Here is a 19,975-nt window from a genome sequence, read left to right as displayed (position 1 = left end):
TATTCTCCCCCTTCTCCCCCCAACAAAATAAAAGGGATGACTGCTTTCCAAATATGCTGTGCCCAACTCCTGCTAACTCCATTTACATCCATCAGCAGCTGCAGCACCATGCAGATGGCACCAGACCCCAGGAGGGGAACACCTAGGGGGACAAAAGCCTCCCCCCAAAAAAGCTGGGCTCTCTCTCTTCCAAAGGCCAACATCAAACCATTCTCAGTGTCCAGAAGTCCTGGCAGAAAAGGGAGTCTACAAAGCCTAAGAAAGGCACGTTTTCCACTTGGCATGCACAGAGAATGTGCAGTCGCACCCTGCTCACCCGTTGCTAAGGGCATCATCCTTGATTACAGCTATAATTCCTGAGCCAGTTCCTCTTTCCTCTGCCCATTTCCTCTTGACAAGTTCGCTCACCAGGCCATTCAGCACTTCTCACAAAGCACAGCGCAAAATAGATGCCAGCGGGGCCCAAGGCCGATGCCAGTGGGCTGCCACTTCTTCGCCTCGGCTGGCATAGGATGGCAGCAGCTCAGACTGAGTCTGCCCTCTTGCAGCCAGCCTCCAGTGAAAGCATGCTCTGTCCAGGGCCCCCACAGGGTCGGGCGCAGCTGCCAAGTGGTCCCTCAGCCTTAGGGGGTCCATCAGCATCCTCCTCCAGGCAGAAGCCATCGCTCAAGACCCAGGCAGGACAACCTGCTGGTGACCACGCTTTCCTGGGCAAAGTCCACCACGAGGTGAGACGGGAGCAGAGCCAGGGGAAGCCTCCAGGGTTCAGTTGCTAACTGGGTCGAAAGATCTGGCACCAGAGTCACGGCCCCACGCTCACTGCTTGGATGAGCTGCAATAACCAGCTGCTTGTCTGGCTGCTCGTTGCCAAATAGCAAACTTGGCCTTGAGCCACTGGGCGGGCACCATGACTGAAGTGCTGCAGCTCAACAATTTCACCTTGCTGTGCCAACTGAGAGAGAGAGAGAGAGAGAGAGAGAGAGAGAGAGAGAGAGAGAGAGAGAGAGAGAAAACTGCCCCATCTAAAATCCCGGCCAAGGGTACCTACTTCCTGTGGAAGCTTAACTCTCCACTTTTCTGGCCAAAGAAGAGCCAAAAGCATTCCAGAGAAAATGGATGAAAAGTAAAGGCTATATAACACAGCTTTCTGGATGAATGGGTTAAACGGAAGACATTGAAGGTGAGCTAAATATGGTGTCTCTGAAACAAGCTGCTGCTGTCCCTGAGACTCAGCAAGCAAGAGAAGCAGGGGTTCAAGGAGTTTTCAGTGTAAACTCCATGAATATGTAAATGTTTCCCTCCCATTTATAACCACTAGTAATTGCAAGATTATATGTATCGGGTTACTGTAGATCCAAGAATCCATGAAAATGTAAACTAATTCTAAAGTCTCTTTCAGACTACGTGAAGTTCACCCAGAACAATGTACATTCAGGCATACTTTCAAAAGTTTATTTATTTTAGTGGTTCCTTAGCACCCCAACTTTACCTACACTTCTTCCATTTAATATAAAATACTTGGTTGGAGCTACTAGAGAAGGATAGCACCAATGTGGATTTCTCTCCATTTTCACTGCATGTTTATTGCATGATTTGTAAACCGTAACCTAGATCCCCTACAGAAAATCAAGCAAACAACGGTCAAATAATTTGGTGAGACATTAATAACTAATTTCTTTAGCTCAACAGCTGAAACTGTTTCTTCTCTCCATCTCTCCCAGACTGATTTCAATTCTTTGCCTAAAATGCACCAAAAGAACAGTTAGAGTTGACTTACCCATCATGTTGCTAATACTGGCTTATGGGCATTCTGGTTGTCAGAAAAAAACTTATTTGGTCACCATGCTAACATTTGGAATCAGAGAGATCTCTTTTCCCAGCCATTTTAAGAAATCTGATCTTTGATATAGACTTTGCAGAAATCGTGGATTCTAGATCATAGAGTGAACCATAGGAGGATGTCCATAATTGAAGTTAAGTTACAAGCTCTAAAACAGGAGGCAGCTAAGAAGCCACCGGGCTATCACATCTTGTTTCCATTGGTCCAGATTGTAAGAAAGTGGATCGGCACTTTGCTTAGAACTGGTTTGCACATCCCTGAGTGTTGCTCTATGTGAAATGTACAACAGCAAGACAAATAAGTTGAGGATCACCTAGGAGAGACCCTTCCTATTAGGGAGCTAATTATTATACATATCACAGTTAAAAGCTATTAGCTCTTACCAGCGCATATCCCCCGTGTCTGTCTGATGCCATGCCTAAATGTATAACTTGACATTCTGTAAACATGAAGAACACGTCTGGGTCCAGAAAACACCTCCTCTGAAAGGCTTGTTGCCCAATTTGTCTTTGTTTACCAAAAATATCCCTCATAACTCCCACTATGCAATTAATGATATCTGTTCAGGGTAAGCAAAGGTGATCAGCTAACTGTGCCATTGTACTTGAGTTACACCATGATTTGCTCACACCATTCATCTAGGCTATACTGCAACTACCTGACAGTGTGTGGCATGCTTGCAGCCTCTCAGGGAGAAACCGTCTAGGAACATGGTTTCTTATATATTGTCTAAGCTGGTAGTGAGGAAAAGCCAGGTACCTGTCTATTAGCCCATCACAATGAGGCCAGGTGGGCATGAGTTAACTACCCATCCATTCCAATCCAAGGGGAAAGAACAGAAAACACCAGCACCCTGACTCTTGCAGAAGCTTAATGCAAAACCTGCCATGTCTGACCTCGCAAAAAGTGAGGAATCCCGATCTACTTAAATGTCTGGAGAAAATAAAAGAAAATGCCTTATAAGCAGAGGACTGATGTCACTGACCTCAGTGCTTTGCAGTTATAAAAAAGGTTGTTCTCGTCGAAACTGGTTTGGCTAAATGAATAGAGCTTTGGTCTGTGGACTGAAAGGTCCCAGGTTTGATTCCGGTCAAGGGCATGTACCTTGGTTGCAGGCACATCCCCAGTAGGGGGTATGCAGAAGGCAGCTGATTGATGTTTCTCTCTCATCGATGTTTCTAGCTCTCTATCTCTCTCCCTTCCTCTCTGTAAAATATCAATAAAATATATTTTAAAAAAGGTTGTTCTCCAAGTTTTAATATACAGAGAGGGATTAACAGAAATTAGCTATTCTGTGTAGGCTGTTTTTTACAGAATGTATTTTCTCCCCACACTGTCCTAAGGAGTGAAAATGATAAGTGTTTAAGGTGTAAGAAGGATCTGGAAATTAGTTCTAACACTTAACATTTTATGCGACAAATAGTTATTGGCCATTTGACATGTGGCAGGCATTGAGCTACATGGCTGGGGATACAATGATGAAGACATCATCCCTGCAAAGATAGAAGTGTTAGTAAGTATACAGACACAATGGTGTGTGTGTGTGTGTGTGTGTGTGTGTGTGTGTATGGTATATGCTGATGGGTACTGGCTATAGTGCTTGCTTAAGAAAACTAGCCATACATTTTCAGTTTGTTCCACTCATTTTGTTACATTAAGTGCATGCTTTCCTATTCCTTCAGAATTTCATTTTGTGTTGTTTTCTATTCATCACTAAGATTTAGGCTTAGGGCATTGACCTTCCACCAGGTTTCAAAGTTACCTCTGTGCACAAGGTACTCAAACAAAAGTTCAGAGACATGTTTGCAGTATTTTTGATGTTGTAGCAATTAGCATGAACACCAAGCAGTTCTGTGCATAAAGGGATCATAGGATTTTGAATTTAGACGAAATCAGTGTTGCTAAAATCCAGGTAAAATTGAATGTATTACTTGAGAAGACAAATCTACTAACTCAGTAAGACTGATTAGTGTTTTAGCACGTATCATATTGTTCAGTAGCAGAAAGCAGGGATCTCAGAGAATTGGCAAACTGCTGTGTGTTTTGTAACAAGAGCCTAGCAGGTCATGCAATCATAGGAGCCATTGAGGCTCAGGCAGATAAAGGGACTTGCCAAGGTCATGGAGATGTTTGGTGGCAGAGCTAGGAAAAGAGTTCAGGTTTCCCAATTTCTAGCCACTGCACTAGTGGTCCATCCTTGGCAGTGTTTTCCCAGACCCAATGTATGGTTTTCAAATACATTCCCAACTGCTCCTTGCTGGCCTGTAGGAGCTCCAGGTAATGGAGATCCACCCCTAATCTGAGAAACCCCTGCCTTGACCACACTAGGAAGATGCTAGGCTTGCTGTGACTTGTTGCCTTCTTGGTACTTGCCTGGGGCTATGGTTTCTCAGCTTCTCTAATTTTTCCCAAAAAACTCTCATTTGAGTTAAGTAGCATGAAATAGGCTGCTCCCATTTCTGTTAACCCAGAGATGTGAACCTGGACACCACAGTAACCCTGGGTAGTGTCACACTGAACAGAGCACCCCAAACTGACGCACAGCATATGGTATGCAACAGTAGAGCATATGCTTTTTTTTTTTCTTCTTCTTCAAGCTAACACCTAGTTTCAAAATACAGAGATAAAGTCTAACTTCCTTGTCTCATAATAAGATGATGGACTTTTGGTATTAAAATGAACTTTGGTAAAAATGCTAGTGATAGTAATTTATGCAAATAGAACTAGGTGCTAGTAAATAACAGTAGGTGTTTTGTTTAGTATCATCATTTAATAAAATTAAAAGCTGGCAACACCATGCTGATCATCCTCCCTTCCTGTTTTTTCTAAATCTGGAAGTCTGAATTGTTTTCTACTCTACCAAGAACATTTGGCAGTTTCTACACCCAGTGAGTGACAGAAGAAATAAAACTCTATCAAAGGGCATTTCTTTTTTTTAAAATTGACATCTTTTTTTTAAAAGTATGTTTATATTGATTTCAGAGAGGAGTGGAGAAAGGGAGAGATAGAAGCACCAATGAGAGAGAACCATTAATCGACTGCCTCCTGCACACCCCTACTAGGCATCAAGCCCAAAACCCTGGGTATTTGCCTAACTGGGAATTAAGCTGTCACCTGGCTCATAGGTCAACACTGAGTGACACTAGTTGGGCTATTTAAGGGCATTTCTATAACACTGGTAACCAAGAAATAGCAGCTACCATTTCAAATATAATTTACATTTTTGGATACATCATAATTTCCTGAGAGATTTTCAAGTGTTTTTTTGTTTTGTTTTTTTTTTTTAAAGAAAAAAATGGGGGAGGAGGGGAGAGAAGAACAGTCACACACAAAAAAAAACAAAACAAAAAACAAAACAAAAAAACAAAACAAAACAAAAAACCAAATACATTTTGCTTGAAGTGTCTACCCCACTGGTATTTTTTAAGTAGTTATGATGCCAGATGCTATACTAACTGCCTAGAATGGGGCATCGCCAGGATGTGGGACTTTAATGCTGAAAGTGGGAAAGTCCGGGACAATCCAGGAAGAGCAGGTCACTCTCCCTGTGAGGTGCTTGTAACAATACCTGGCACAGAGCACCTGTAAAATGTCATCTCTCATTGCATTGTCCTTTTCACCGGGATTCAAACATGCAATGAACATGGATGCATTCATCTTCCAGAGAATAGTGTGAGGCTGTAACCTAATGCATCCTGCCCTTTCACTGTATAGCCAGAGTAAAACAGAGTTCACACGCAGCAACAGGGAAGCAAGGACTCTGTTTCTGTCAAGGCCCAAAGCAGATCACTTTCTGCCCAGACAAAGTGAGCCTGGCAGGAAGTGTTCTCTAGAAATATGCCTCCTTTCCCTTTATCAGAGGTGTCATCGATTATTAGAGCAAATGACTCCTCTTCTACATTTTCAAACTGGGGCACCCTTTAAAAGTTCTCTGATAACCTCATTTCTAGTTTTTATTTGCACTGCTTACAATTTTTTTCTGGTTTGTGGTCAGGAATGCATCTTAAGGACACTTTATCCAGTAAAGCACACAGGTAATTGTAGGGATCACCCTGTAAGTGTGCCATGGTCCTCGGTTGAGACATGCAGAACCTCCACCGATTGTGTATCTGGCTTGCCTTGTGCAGTCATAGCAGGAATCTATGAAATAGGTTGGCTCTCTATCTTAAACTTGGTTGCTTTGCTAAGATTCCTGTGCAAGAACCAGCAAGGTTCAGTTTTTTTTTTGGTTTTTTTTTTAGGTAACAAATCAAGTCAGGCTCAGTTGTTTTTGAAAACTCTTGTGCATGGCAGCAGTTACCAGGAACCAATGTCTGTGTCTTGAATGATGAAAGACAATTGTGCTTATGAAAATAGAGTCTAGAAGTACAGAATATTAGAACTCCAGAGGTATAAAGGACTTGGGAAAATAACATTGTAATATACACTCTCAGTACAGAGTGGGAAATCATCAGATCAGATGAATACTAACTTCATGCAGAAACTTCATACTGAGCAAATTAATTCCAGTTTATAATGGGAAAATGCTTATAAGCATCATAAGCTGACTAGAGGCCCGTTGCATGGAATTTGTGCACTGGAAAGTGGGGGTAACCTCAGCCCAGCCTGCACCCTCTTGCAGTCCGGGAGCCTTTGGGGAATGTCCGACTGATGGCTTCGGCCCACTGTCAGATATCCTTAGCATTGCCGCAACTGAGGGAGCCCAGCTTGTGGGTGAGTGGCACTCCCCCTGTGAGAGTGCACTGACCACCAGGGGCAGCTCTTTTGTCAAGTATCTGCCCCTGGTGGTTAGTGGGCATCATAGCAACCAGTCATTCCGCCATTTAGGTGATTTGCATATTAGCCTTTTATTATATAGGATAACACCCAATGCTTATAATGCCCAAATGTATTTTGGGTATTAACTCATTTAATTCTCTTAACAACCCCAAATACAAGACACAATTACTATACCCATTTTATAGAAATAGAAACTGAGGCCCTGCAAAGCAGTGTAACTTGTTCAAGGGCCCATAGCTAATGAAATGATAGATTTGACAGTGGAGCCCAGAGGGGTCCTCATCAAGATGTAAAAAGAACAAGGCTCTCTGTACTGAGACCTGGAATAACAGGATCTCTGTATTTTCCAAGAAAGAAGTCAACCGAAACCAAGTTTGACATGCCCTGAGTTTATATATTGATGAAAGAATATTTCAGTAATTGATATCATTTAAGCATCTGTGTTCCTGATTCTAACTTTAGTGCAATTATTTAAATAAAGATCTCTCGTTAGCAAAAATATTTTTAAAAACATTATTAAATACACCGAGGAAATATGTTTTAAGCCCAGACTTTGTATACAAATTTAGTTAGTAAAAACGGATTCAAGCTAAAACCAAACTCAACCTGTTCATTCAACAATCAAATGTAAGTGATATTGGCATAGAGTTAATTTATGCACGGTGACTAAGATTACCAAAAATGTTTTAAAGAGCCTTACTCTATTCAAGAGTCAAGATGTTTGGCATAAATTTGATCCTAAAACTTCCATTTTGTTAGCAAAATGCATATCATTATGCCATATTTATACACTACAACTAAAAATGCTTTTAAATCGTTTGTACTATCTTTTATTTTCCATCTTATAGACAGAAACCAAATTGTATGTCTTTATCATAATACTTTGGATGCTTATAATAAAAATATATCAGCAGACAACAGATAGCAGCAAGACTGAAAATAGTGCAAGATAATATGTATTTATGGTTATGTAGAACTGAGGAAGACAGGAGTAATATCAAAACCAAAATACATGCTTTGAATGCTGAACCCTTAAAATTACAGATGAACTCCACTTAATTTAGTTATATAAATCTGAATGGCAGTAACCATTTTTGACATTGCATAAGTGAGCAACAAAAACTAGACTTTGTTAAGGGTTTAATATGTATCAGTCACTAATAGGCTTGCTGAATAGTCTAAATGACTAAACCAAGCCTCCACAACTAGTAAGTGGTTAATTAGAACCCACAACTGACTCAAAATTCTCTGACATGCTCATGGTATGATACTACCTTCTTGCTTTTTAAAATAAGATGACTTTAAATTGTGAACTTCCTAGCCTATGACTGTATTCTTAAACAGTTTTTAGGATGATGGAAATGTTTTATATTTTGATTGTTGTGTTGGCTCGGTAGATGCATATATTTGTCAAAACCCGTGAATTCCTACACTTAAAATGAGTGCATTTAATTTTACTCCTCGATAATGTTGATTTAAACACAAAACATCAAATTTACTTACAAAAATTGCAGGGGCATATTTATGGCACAAAATAAAGTTCTCATTTATCAAGAGACACCACAGTGTTCAAGATAGCATAAATACGGTTACAGATTAAAAAGTAAAGCAGATGGTTTTTAAACTTTGTTTTAAGGATAAATTGCAACTATAACTTATCCTGGATCCTGTGATTAAGTAACATATGCAGATCATCATACTACTGCCAATTTTCTGATGACAGATACACAGAGGCATATTTCCAGGGAACACTTTCATGTGTGTTTTTCATCAATAATCTCTTATATTGTGGTCCCACAAGTCATTTGGTTGCAGAGAGAAATCTGTAGGAAAATTCCAGAGCCAAAATAACTTTTAGCAAACACCATCCAATGAGCACAGATTACTTGTGTTACGTGCAGAATTAGCAGTCAGTGGCATACTGTGATCCGTCTGACAGCCAAATTTTATAGCTTAGACAGGAATAAATGGTTATTTCCTATCTCAGGAGCAACACCGACTGAGTAAGCAAAATATTGATCTTATTTATTTCTTTGAATACATGTGACTCACGTTATCCTGACACTTTCCTCCAAGACTCTCCTTGGGATCTGCACAGTAAAAGATCTTCCTATTCCAAGTATTCCTTCTTCCACGTCTGTGGTAAAACTTTGAGTGCAGTGTCTAAGATAAAACCCTTCCTCCTATATCTCCCAGTATGAACTACAAGTCTACCCTGAAACAAGCTTTATAAGTTCAATAAAATCATTTTGATATTAGCAATGAATGCAGATTTTATTTCGGTCATTAAATATTTATCAGTTAACACACTTAAATACCTGGAATTGTGCTAAGCACTGGTGTTCAAAAGTGAATGAGAGAAGTCTTTTGTCCTCAAAAGTTTATATTTAAGAAAGGTGTGAGGGAAATGAGCAAAAGATAATTGAAGAGACAGAGATATAGATATAGATATAGAAGCAGAAAGAGGCAGAGATATATAAGAGATAGGTGACAGAAAGAGATAGAGATTGAGGTAGAGATAAATGATAGACAGATGATAGAAGAGTTGAGGAAGAAAGGAAGGGATGGAGGGAGGGAAGAAGGGAGGACAAATGAACCAGTGGGAACATTTTTAGAAAATATAACTATGTAGATATAGTTTAGGCAGAGATAGGCATAAGGAGAGATAGGCATTTCCATTTGGAAGGCTGGCCAGGTAATGAGCCTGAAGAAGGCCCACCAAGTGTTTCACCTTTTACTTATCTACAAAGAGTGCCCTGGTCAATTTTGCCCATGACTTTGATGTTGCCAAATCCAAATGTAACTTTTCTGTTGGTACATTTTCTTAACTTCTCATTAGTATTCAACTCACTTGATTATTTTACCTTCTTGAGATACTTTCTTCTCCCAGCTTCTATAATACAACACTCTTCTGCTTTTCTGTATTTCCTCTGCCTTACTGGTTATTCCTTTATAAGCCCTTTTCTTGGTTTCTCCCTGCCTCAGAACCTCAGAATGTTGAGTTGTGTGATGACTTTTCTTTTCTTTCTCTCTCTCTCTCTCTTGCTCTCGCTCTCTCTCTCGCTCTTGCTCTGTCTCTCTCTGCCTCTCTCTCGCTCTCTGTCTCTCTCTGTTTCTCTCTCTCTCTCTCTCTCTCTCTCTCTCTCTCTCTCTCTCTCTCTCTATATATATATATATATATATATATATATATACTGTATAAATCATAATTAAAAGAAGAAACTATTACACTAAACTCCTTAAACACTGGACTAGACAAGTAACCGGTTGTGTAACCTTAAGAAAGTAGTTAACTTCTTTGTGTCACTGATTTTTTTCAGCTACTAAATGGGGGCTGTCATGAGTTGTAAATGAGTTAACACATGTTCTATGAAGTACTTACATGTAAAATATTTAGAATAATGTTTAGCACAGATTAAGTACTATATTACTATAACAATATAATATATTTAAATGTCATTCATAATTTTCATTGTTGCCCTTTTTCTGTATTTTAATCTAAACTCTGCTTTGAAATTCAGTCATCTATCTAACTTCCAAATTGTATCTCATTTTAGATGTCAAAGAGGATCTAAAACATAACAAAACTGAGGAGAACTCTTGATTTATCTCCATCCAAAGTTACTCCTTCTATAATCCTCCTTGTTTTATTAAGTGACTCTATACTCTCTCTAAATACTAAAGCCAAAATCTGAGAATTATCCCTAATTTCTGTTTAGCTTAATCTCACTGCCATGTTCAATTCATGAGTAATTTCTGTCAGAATTATCTCTAAAATGTATACTGTATCATCACAACTAACTTCCTCTATCACATGATTCTACTCCAAGCATTTCCATCTCCTCCTTGGACTTTCATAATTGTCTCTGTTCATCTGCTTGCCTTTCTCATACTCCCCCAATCCATTCTCTATATATTGTAATAGCAAAAATGACCTTTCTTAAAAAAGAAATGTTAGGGGGAAAAAATCAAAAATCTGGGAAACAAACTTTGCTGATTTAGTCCTGGTATAGTTCTTTTTTTTTCTTTCTTTCTTTCTTTTAACTTCATTTTCTTACTATCTCCATCTCTCTTTACTTACTATTCTCTCTAACCTTTGTGGTCCTGAAATACATTAAGTTTATTTCCACCTTCGGGCTTTTGTACAAGCTCTCTGATATCTGTCTGAAGTGCTCTTCTTCCTGAATAATATATTTCCGACTCTGTGACATTGATATTTCATCTCAAGGTCATCCATGCAATAGTAACCTAGTCTTTATATACAACCTGCTTTTCAAGGCATTTAAACCTTTTTATGGCATATTGTTGTTATCTTCTTTATTTATTCATTCATGTATTATATCTCTTCATCAGAATGCAAATTCTATGCAGAGACTTACCAGTCTGCAGTGCTTGGCAAAGGATAATATTCAATAAATACTTTTGATTAAATAAGCAAATAAATGATGGCAATTGTGAAACATAAGAGATGTTGACTTTCATAAACACAAAGCAATTGGAATCTATCCACCTTGGGAACTGTTTCGATGTTGGGAAGAAGAATGACCATAAATTTTGTTTTTTGTTGTTAATTTCAGTGACTGGATAGATAATGGTGCCATTCATAGAGAAAGAAGCAAGTCCAGGAATAGTCATTATAGAACATTGAGTTTCATAGCTCTTAAGATTCAAATTTGGAATTGTCCAGGTAATAATGAGATATGGATCTAGGACTAGAAGAAATATATTTATATAAGCTAGAGATATACACTGAGTGACCAGATTATGATGATCTCTGAACGCATAATAATCTGGCCACTCAGTGTATATCCTATATAATAAAACGTTAATATGCAAATTGTCCCCTCGACCAGGAGTTCGACCAGCAGGCAGGCCAGCCAACCACCCATGTCCCCTCCCTCTGGCCAGGCTGGCCTGATCCCACCCATGCACAAATTCATGCACCGGGCCTCCAAAATATATATATTGAAAGAGGGGGGGGGGGGAGCGGGGAGGGAGAGAGGCCAGATTATTATGTGTTATTATGCGTTCAGAGATCATATTAAATCGGTGTAGATTTAATAATCATAAAAAAGTCTGAAATTAAGTAGAGAAGATTAGATAGTTTTTGAAGTGAGAAGACAGGAGGTCAACACTGGAAAACACCAAAATATCCCACAAGAGGCTAACAGAGGAAAAGAAGTTGGAAAGAAGAATCTCCCCAAAAGTAGGCAGTGACCCAGGAAACAGGGGCAGAATAATCAAGGAGGAAGAACATCTTGAGCATAAAGAAGAGGTCAACAGGGTCAAGTAACAGAGATATCAAATAAAATAAGGGCTACAAAAAGTCAGCTGCATCGACAATTAGGAGATCACTGGACACCCTGAAACCCAAGATGCCATCTGAACTTGCCAGAGACCTGTCCTTGAACCCTAAGTTCCTCAAAATTTCATGCACAGAGACACTCTGCTTGGAATTCAACTTCTCTCAGACCCCAGGACTTGAATTGGCACATCCAGAGAGAACTGATCATACTCGTTCCCATTCCCCCTTTTTTAATGTGTACTACCACCAACATAGAAACCTAAGTTAACGGTGTGCTCAGTGATTTCATTTTTATTTTTCTCAATTTCTAGGACACATATGAAAATGTTTTATCAGCTATCAGCAATGCAAATAAATCGCTTTTCAAATATCATGGACATTCAGCAGAATCTTCATCCAAAGTAGTGAAAACAGCCGAAACCGGGTTGGCTCAGCGGTAGAGCGTTGGTCTGCAGACTGAAAGGTCCCAGGTTTGATTCCGTCAAGGGCATGTACGTTGGTTGTGGGCACATCCCCAGTAAGGGGTATGCAAGAGGCAGCTGGTCAACATTTCTAGCTCTCATTGACATTTCTAGCTCTCTATCTCTCTCCCTTCCTCTCTGTAAAAAATCAATAAAATATATATTTTTTTAAAAAGTAGTGAAGACAATAAGAATGAATAGATGATCTATCAATGGGACAATAATTTTTTGGATGTCCTCCAAATGCTGATTATTATTATTATTATTTTTTTAAGATTCTCTAGGTTTATATTCCCTAGACCAGTGGTTGGCAAACTCATTAGTCAACAAAGCCAAATATCAACAGTACGACAATTGAAATTTCTGTTGAGAGTCAAATTTTTTTTAAACTTAAACTTCTTCTAATGCCACTTCTTCAAAATAGACTCCCCCAAGCCGTGGTATTTTGTGGAAGAGCCACACTCAAGGGGCCAATGAGCCGCTGTATGTGGCTCGAGGGCCACAGTTTGCCGACTACGACCCTAGACTGTAGTTACTAAGGAAAATATGAATATATATATATATATATATATATATATATTTAATAACGTGTCAAAATAAGAATGTTGTCTTGCTTTATCAATTAAATGCAAAAAATATTATTAACAAGTGAAATGTTGAAGAGATGCTTGGCTTATGAAAACAATTACGTGAGGAAGGAAAGTGAGATCCTTCCAGGGACATTCTGAAAGCACTCTTGGAGACCAGGGCTTTATTTTTCACATCTAAATCTAAACATTCCGTTTGGTAATCAGAAAGCCCAATTCCTTCTAAAATTGTCTTGATAAAATTTACTGTTAATTCTCATGGCTAATTAAAATCAAATTGGCACTTCTATGAAATTTCTAGATTCTACGAAAGTCAGCGCAAGGAAGTTTCAATGAAGGATAAAATTACGTTTTCTGATTAGCGTGGGCAGCATTTACTCAAGGGGTTCTCAAATCCTGTTCGTATTAGAATAGCCTAAGCAGGCTTTTAAAACTTCAGTGTCTAAGCTGCCCCCATACTAGTTAAATCAGACTCTTGGGGAGTGAAATTCAGGCATCAGTACCTTTTAAAGCTCTTAGAGGGATTCTCATGAGCAGCCATGGATTTGAGGACCCGTGACTTAAGCTACCCTTGTTCTCATTAAATTAATGCTGTGATGGTTATGAATAAGGGCTTTGAAATCAGAGCCGGGTTTTGAATCCTGGTGGCTGTGCACACTTGGACCAGACCCTTGACCCTTAGTGCCTCAGTTTACCCAATTATCACTCTCGGTGATTATTGTTCCCACTTCAAAGGGTTGTTCAGAGCATTAAATAGGGTAACATAAAAACTTAGCAGAGTACATGGTATGTAATACTAACACAATAAATGTTAATACATATAGATACATTTATTAATAATAAGCATTTATTAATTGCAAACCAGGTCTGGTTTACAATATATAGTTAGCAAATATTACTGTAACTGAATGTGAATTAATATAATATATGTAGCCAAGTGTCAGCTCCATGCTGTCTCAATGAATCCAAACATCTAACCTGGGTCTTAAAGGCCCTCTCTCATTTAGATTGCACAAAGGCAGGGGTCAAAGATCCGCAAATCCACTTCCTGCTCACACCTGCCACCACCCGGATTTATGACACCTCCAAAGCAGCTGCGTAATTTGAGTCCGACTTGCAGAAGAAAGCTCCTAATAAATTTCCTCGGGTCTTATTAGAGGGAACGTTTAAATCTCCTATGACACAGTCAGAAAGAACTAAAAAAAAAAAAAAAATTCCAGTCATATTTTTCTTATTTACTCAGTTACCCCAGAGTGCATTACGACTTGTTTTCCTTTGTTGTATCTGAACAGTCTGACAGATTACGGTGACAAGGTTACTTTTAAATTGATAAAAGGTTTGATTGTGTTGGTGCATTTGTCAAAATGGTCTGACACCACGTATAATGGGCTCTGCACTTGGAGCCCGGATGGCCCTTGAGTCAGCGCTTCCTGCTCCGCTTTCAGTGCTCACCTTAACGGGGTTGGGTAAAATTCCAGGAGATTAGCCTGGGTAAGACCCTCAGCTGTGGAGCAAAAACACTCCTACTTCATTCCCTTTTCGCTGTGGGTGTTTCGTCTGTTGTTAAATGTTAAAGTGACATTTACAGCCTCAATTTCAAGGGAGCCATGCTAGAGCGTAAGAGCTTGAGCAGGAGAACATTTACAGAGAAAAATGAAGGGCAGGGAGCTGACTTCCTGGTCATCTGGTGATGACTGGAAATATGTGTGCACCTACCCAAGCGTTTCCCTCCTTTGTCTTCATTCTGCTTCAGGTGGCCTTAGCAGCATCATTGCATGTTGAACAGGACAACTTACTCTGCAGCTGTACAATGCAGTTACTAGCTAGCTCTAGATTACTTAAGGATGTGCAGTGGGGGCAATGTCCAATTAAGGCTTGCTTTTTAATATATTCTATTGATTTTAGAGAGGGAAAGGGGGAGAGAGAGGGAGAGGGAGAGGGAGACGGAGAGGGAGAGGGAGAGGGAGAGGGAGAGGGAGAGGGAGAGGGAGAGGGAGAGGGAGAGGCATACCATAACATAATAAATTAACACATTTTCTTTGTTATATGTATTATAATTTTTATTCTTATCATAAAGTTAGCTAGAAGGAATGTTATTAAGAAAATCAATATGAGAGAGAATCATTGACCAGCTGCCTCCTGTACACCTCCCACTGCAATCTGGGCATGTGCCCTCACCTGGAATTGAATTGTGATCTTCTGGTTCATAGGTCATGCTCAACCCACTGAGCCATGCTGGCCAGGCTAGCTAGGGCTTTCTAAGAGCATTGTACTTGTTAAAATTTATAAGTCATGAAAATGACTAGATAAAAAGTATTGTTCACATGGACAATATAAACACGCTAATGAATTTTCTTTACTTTTATAATTCTGTCCATTATGTTTAATGTGTGGTTTTATTTTTTACGAGTAATTTCAATGTGTTTCAAGGGAATGTTTACAATAATATGTTTCCAATTTATTTGAAGGAGGAAATATAGTTTAACATGTGAAAAGCAATTATACTACGAAAATTTTAATTCACCCAAAAATGTTGCAATATTCTCACTTTATTAAGGAAAATCTATCTTCCCCCATTTCTATCTCCTCATCTTGAAATAAGCATAAAAGGCATATAAGTATTGCACCCACAGTCTCCAACTAATAACCATCTCACAAACATAATTGTATAATCCACTGAAGTTTTAGTTTTCATTACATGGCTGACCCTGGAACAACATGGGTTTGAACTGCACAGGTCCACTGTACATGGAGGTTTTTCAATAAATATACTGGGAAAATGTTTGGAGATTTTCTTACAACTACTGAAGCAATCATATCAATTACACTAGAATACCAAAAAGCAATCATATTGCTGCTTCTGGGTTATCAATGCATGGATCATTATACCTATAAATAAACATGAATTTCTTTTTCACAATATCTTTTCACTTTTTATGTGTTAGTTATACATATAACATTTTAGTGTTAGTTATACATATAACATTTACAGTGTTTTGTATTAAATATGACAATATTGATACAGATACTGACAGATAATTTATCTTATGACCAGATATAGAAATTTATGGTATGGGTAAATATAGTAAAGTACTATAAATGTATTTGCATGTCCTTATGATTTTCTTAGTAACATTCCTTCTAGCTAACTTTATGATAAGAATAAAAATTATAATACATATAACAAAGAAAATGTGTTAATTTATTATGTTATGGTAAGCCTTCTGGTCAACAGTAGGTTATTAGTAGTTAAGTTTTGGGGAAGTCCAAAGTTATATGGGATATTTGACTTCATGGTGGGAGTCAGTGACCTTAACTCCATGTTGTGTTGTTCTAGGTCCACTATATTTGCTTTAGTGCTTTTAATATTGTAGCTACTCAATGTTTAATATTATATTGATGATCCATTCATGACTGGATAAGAAAAAGAGACTAAAAATCAATGATTTGGGTCCTCTTTTATGCTGCCTCATTGTTTCTTTTTGGTTGCCTCTTAAGTCCTTCCGTTTTAATAGGAAAATAAATGCATGTGGAAAAAAGACATATATCACCACACATAATTGTTCCAACACCACAATTATTAATTCTCATGTCTGCTTCTCTAACCATAACTTATTCTACTATGGGGTCACTTTTCACCTCTTCCTACTCTGATTGTTCTCTGAACACATAGAATCCTTTCTTTCCACATTGCAGTTGGTGTTATCTTTTTGAAAAAAAATCCTATATTACCTTCCTGTTTGTGACAATTCTGTGATTTTCTCCATTGCTCTTTGGGTAAAACAAAGCTCCTAATGATATACAAAGGGATCATCACCTTCTTTTTTAAATATATATTTTATTGATTTTTTAACAGAGAAGAGGGGAGAAGGATAGAAAATTAGAAACATTGATGAGAGAGAAACATCAATCAGCTGCCTCCTGCACACCTCCTACTAGGGATGTGCTCGCAACCAAGGTACATGGGACCTTTCAGTCCACAGGCTGATGCTTTATCCACTGAGCCACACCGGTTAGGGCAGGATCATCACCTTATTCTTCTCCATGTTTCTAGTTCATATTGCCCTTTACTCCAACTCTTTCTCTCTGCTAAAACCATACTGGCCTTGTTTTCAACCCTTTATGTTTGCCTTGCTGCCTCCAGCCATTGATTCTATACACATGAAGTTCTTTCCACCAGAAATGTTCTTCTTGTCCTTCCTCACTTAAACCTATTCCTCCTTCTGATCTTAGCTCAACTGTTACTTCCTCAGAGATGCCTTTGCTTGTTGCCCTAACTAGGTACCATCCCATGTTGCAAAGACTCTTAGCTTCATGCTCCTTTGTTGTCTGTATAGTAGCAATTTTATATCAAATCATATAACTATTTAACCGAAATCCTATTTGGTCAAGGAAAACATACGCTTTGCTAAAGCAAGGCCCTTTTCTAAATGTACTCACCCCTGAATCATCAGCCCAGTGTTTGGCATGCAACAGAGGTACTCTGTAAATACTGCTTGCTTTAGAACACAATAAAGTTCCTTGAGAATTCTCAAGATGAACACATTATAAGGTATTTCCTACAAGACACACAATGCAATGTATTCAACCAAAACATAGTTATAATTAGAGATTTTCCATGGAGTGAAGTCATTCTTCATGTCTATTAGTTTTCATTCTTGTCTTAATTTTTTTTTAATTTTACTTGCAATCCAAACATAGAAGATTTGATGATGAATGTAAATGGAATACTTCAACAGAATTTGCTCTCAGAATATCCATTGTGAAATATTGCAACTGCTTTCTTTTAATATCATTTCCTTGCTGTTCATTAGTATTAACCTGAATATTGCATTCAAATGCAGATGATTTGATATATCTATGCCTTTTTTTTGTATGTCTCTATTTTCCATCATTTCATTACTATGGATACTAGCAAATATTGTATTTTCTATATTATAAGATACCATTAACTCTAAAATACATAAAATTTCATAGGAATAAATATGGAAAGTTGATCCAGATGGCAAGTTCATTTAAACCAATAAATATTCTCTTTTTTATAGATGAAATTATTTTAAAGTGCTGGATGAGTAATCCCAATGCAAAAGGACTTGCATCTTTAGAAGACTGCTAATGTAAAACAGTCATGAGCAATGGGAGAAACCAACACCACACTTGAGGAAACAGGACTTGGCACATGACCTGCATTCATCTTGTAGCAAAGGCCTCTCCAGCCATGAGGTCAGATTCTTGCAGTTATATCAATTTAGTCTGTGGTCCAGCCATTCTGCAAAAGGGGACTGATTGAAAGATACAAAAGGTGGCCCAGAGCAGGTTTTATTGCTGATTAATGAAGGCCTCAATAAAAGAAGAGGATTTTAAAAAGAAAAAAAAGAAGCTTAAAAGATTACCAAGTTCAAACACATTGTTTTATACATAGCGGAAACTAAAGTGAAGAAGGGACAAATCATTTGTCTAAGGCCAGGACTGAAACCCAGACCTCTTAGTGCACAGCTATTTCCACTACATTCCATTGCCCGATCACATTAGTTCTGTAAGATTCTCAAGGAAAATGAATCTAAGCAATAAACCCCAGGCCTAGACCACTTCAGTAGCTGGAAAACCCATAAACATTTTCACAGTAACATTAGAATGAGCCACATCTTATTAGCTAGCAAAAATTAATATGAACAAGTAACCATTACCCTCTGTGCACTTAGCATTCTTTACATTTCTCAAATGCACATAAGAAATATAAACAAAACTTCTTTTCTCAAAAATAATGTTTCTGTGTCACTAAATCTCTTTGCTGAATTAAAAATGCCAATACAGGCGTTTAGGGAACACTTTCCATTTATTCATTTCTGGCAACATTTTTTTTTCAGAAATGGATACTGACACAAAATTTCATAGTATAATGTTCTATCAGTAGTATATTCATAAACCAGCTCTCCAAAAAAATAAAAAGAGATTACATTTTTTAAATGCCTAGTTTGTAAGGCTCCCTTATTCCTGTGCTACAAATATTCCCACCACAGCCAATTTCAAAATACTGAGTCTGAAACAAATCATTGACAGAATTCCAGAACATATAACAAGTGGTTCTAGTGCACTAATCAGAGGCGGCCCCAGAACACCACTGATACTGTAGGGTAACCTACTCTTCTAAGAGGAAATTGAGGCTCAGAGAGGGCCCATGATCTGCCTCAAGATCATAGAAAGGCTATGTAGGTTGTAATGCACAGAAGTCCAACTCAATGACCTGCTTGTATTAAGTGAAACTTGATGCATTAGAAATAGTCAGTGGTCTTCATATTATTGCAGAGAGAGAAGTATATCCCCCACCACCACCACAAAAAAACAACACAACACACAAAAACAACCCACAAAAAACAGCAATATCAACAACAACAGGGAACCCATGAGAAGTGCATATGCTTGGGCCCCAAACTTAGTGAATCATAATTTCTTGGACCCCAGAAATCTTGGTTCAACGAGTGTGCTCTGACTTATATTGGAAACAATCTTTCTGTAATATCCAATAATTTTTTTTATGAATGAGACTCATATACGAAACAGTTAATAGCTACCCTTCTTTCTCACATCAGATTCTATTGAGGAGTTATTGCGCCTGAAGCTGTAATCATTCACATTTTCTTACTTTTCAAACTGGCTTAGATCTTTCTAATAGCAAGAACAAAAGAAAAGTGGGTGATTTACCCTCCAATTCTCAACTTCAACATTTTATAGACCAAAACCTAACATATTCATATGTCTTAGCCCTGGCACATTTCAGTTTCTTTTGAAAACTGCTTCTAAGTAATTTTTTCCCCCTAAGTGTCCCCTCCCTAATCCACATACTTCCTAGTCAACTGGTTATATAGTAACATTATTTGTCTTTTGGTTTATCTGCCACTTCCTGTTGTTTTGCTATTTGTTCTCAATCAAAAAAAAAAAAAAAAAAAACAGAACAAAGGCAAATAAATACTGCCTGCTTTGTTTTCCTCTTCCAATATTTTAG

At 38.2% G+C, this 19,975-nt stretch overlaps 1 protein-coding gene across 12 annotated transcripts in view; it reads right to left on the bottom strand.

The window, feature by feature from the left end:
- The window catches only part of RBMS3 (RNA binding motif single stranded interacting protein 3), a gene marked incomplete at its 3' end in the record, with an annotated part of 624,952 nt that overhangs the window by 459,677 nt on the left and 145,300 nt on the right, over positions 1 to 19,975 (bottom strand). The gene's annotated exons all lie outside the window — the stretch shown is intronic.

This window comes from Pipistrellus hanaki (genome assembly GCF_964339955.1).
Source record: "Pipistrellus hanaki genome assembly, chromosome: 13".
Classification (NCBI taxonomy): Eukaryota; Metazoa; Chordata; class Mammalia; order Chiroptera; family Vespertilionidae; genus Pipistrellus; species Pipistrellus hanaki.
Note: the sequence above shows the minus strand (reverse complement) of the source record. Positions and strands in the feature narration are given on the sequence as shown.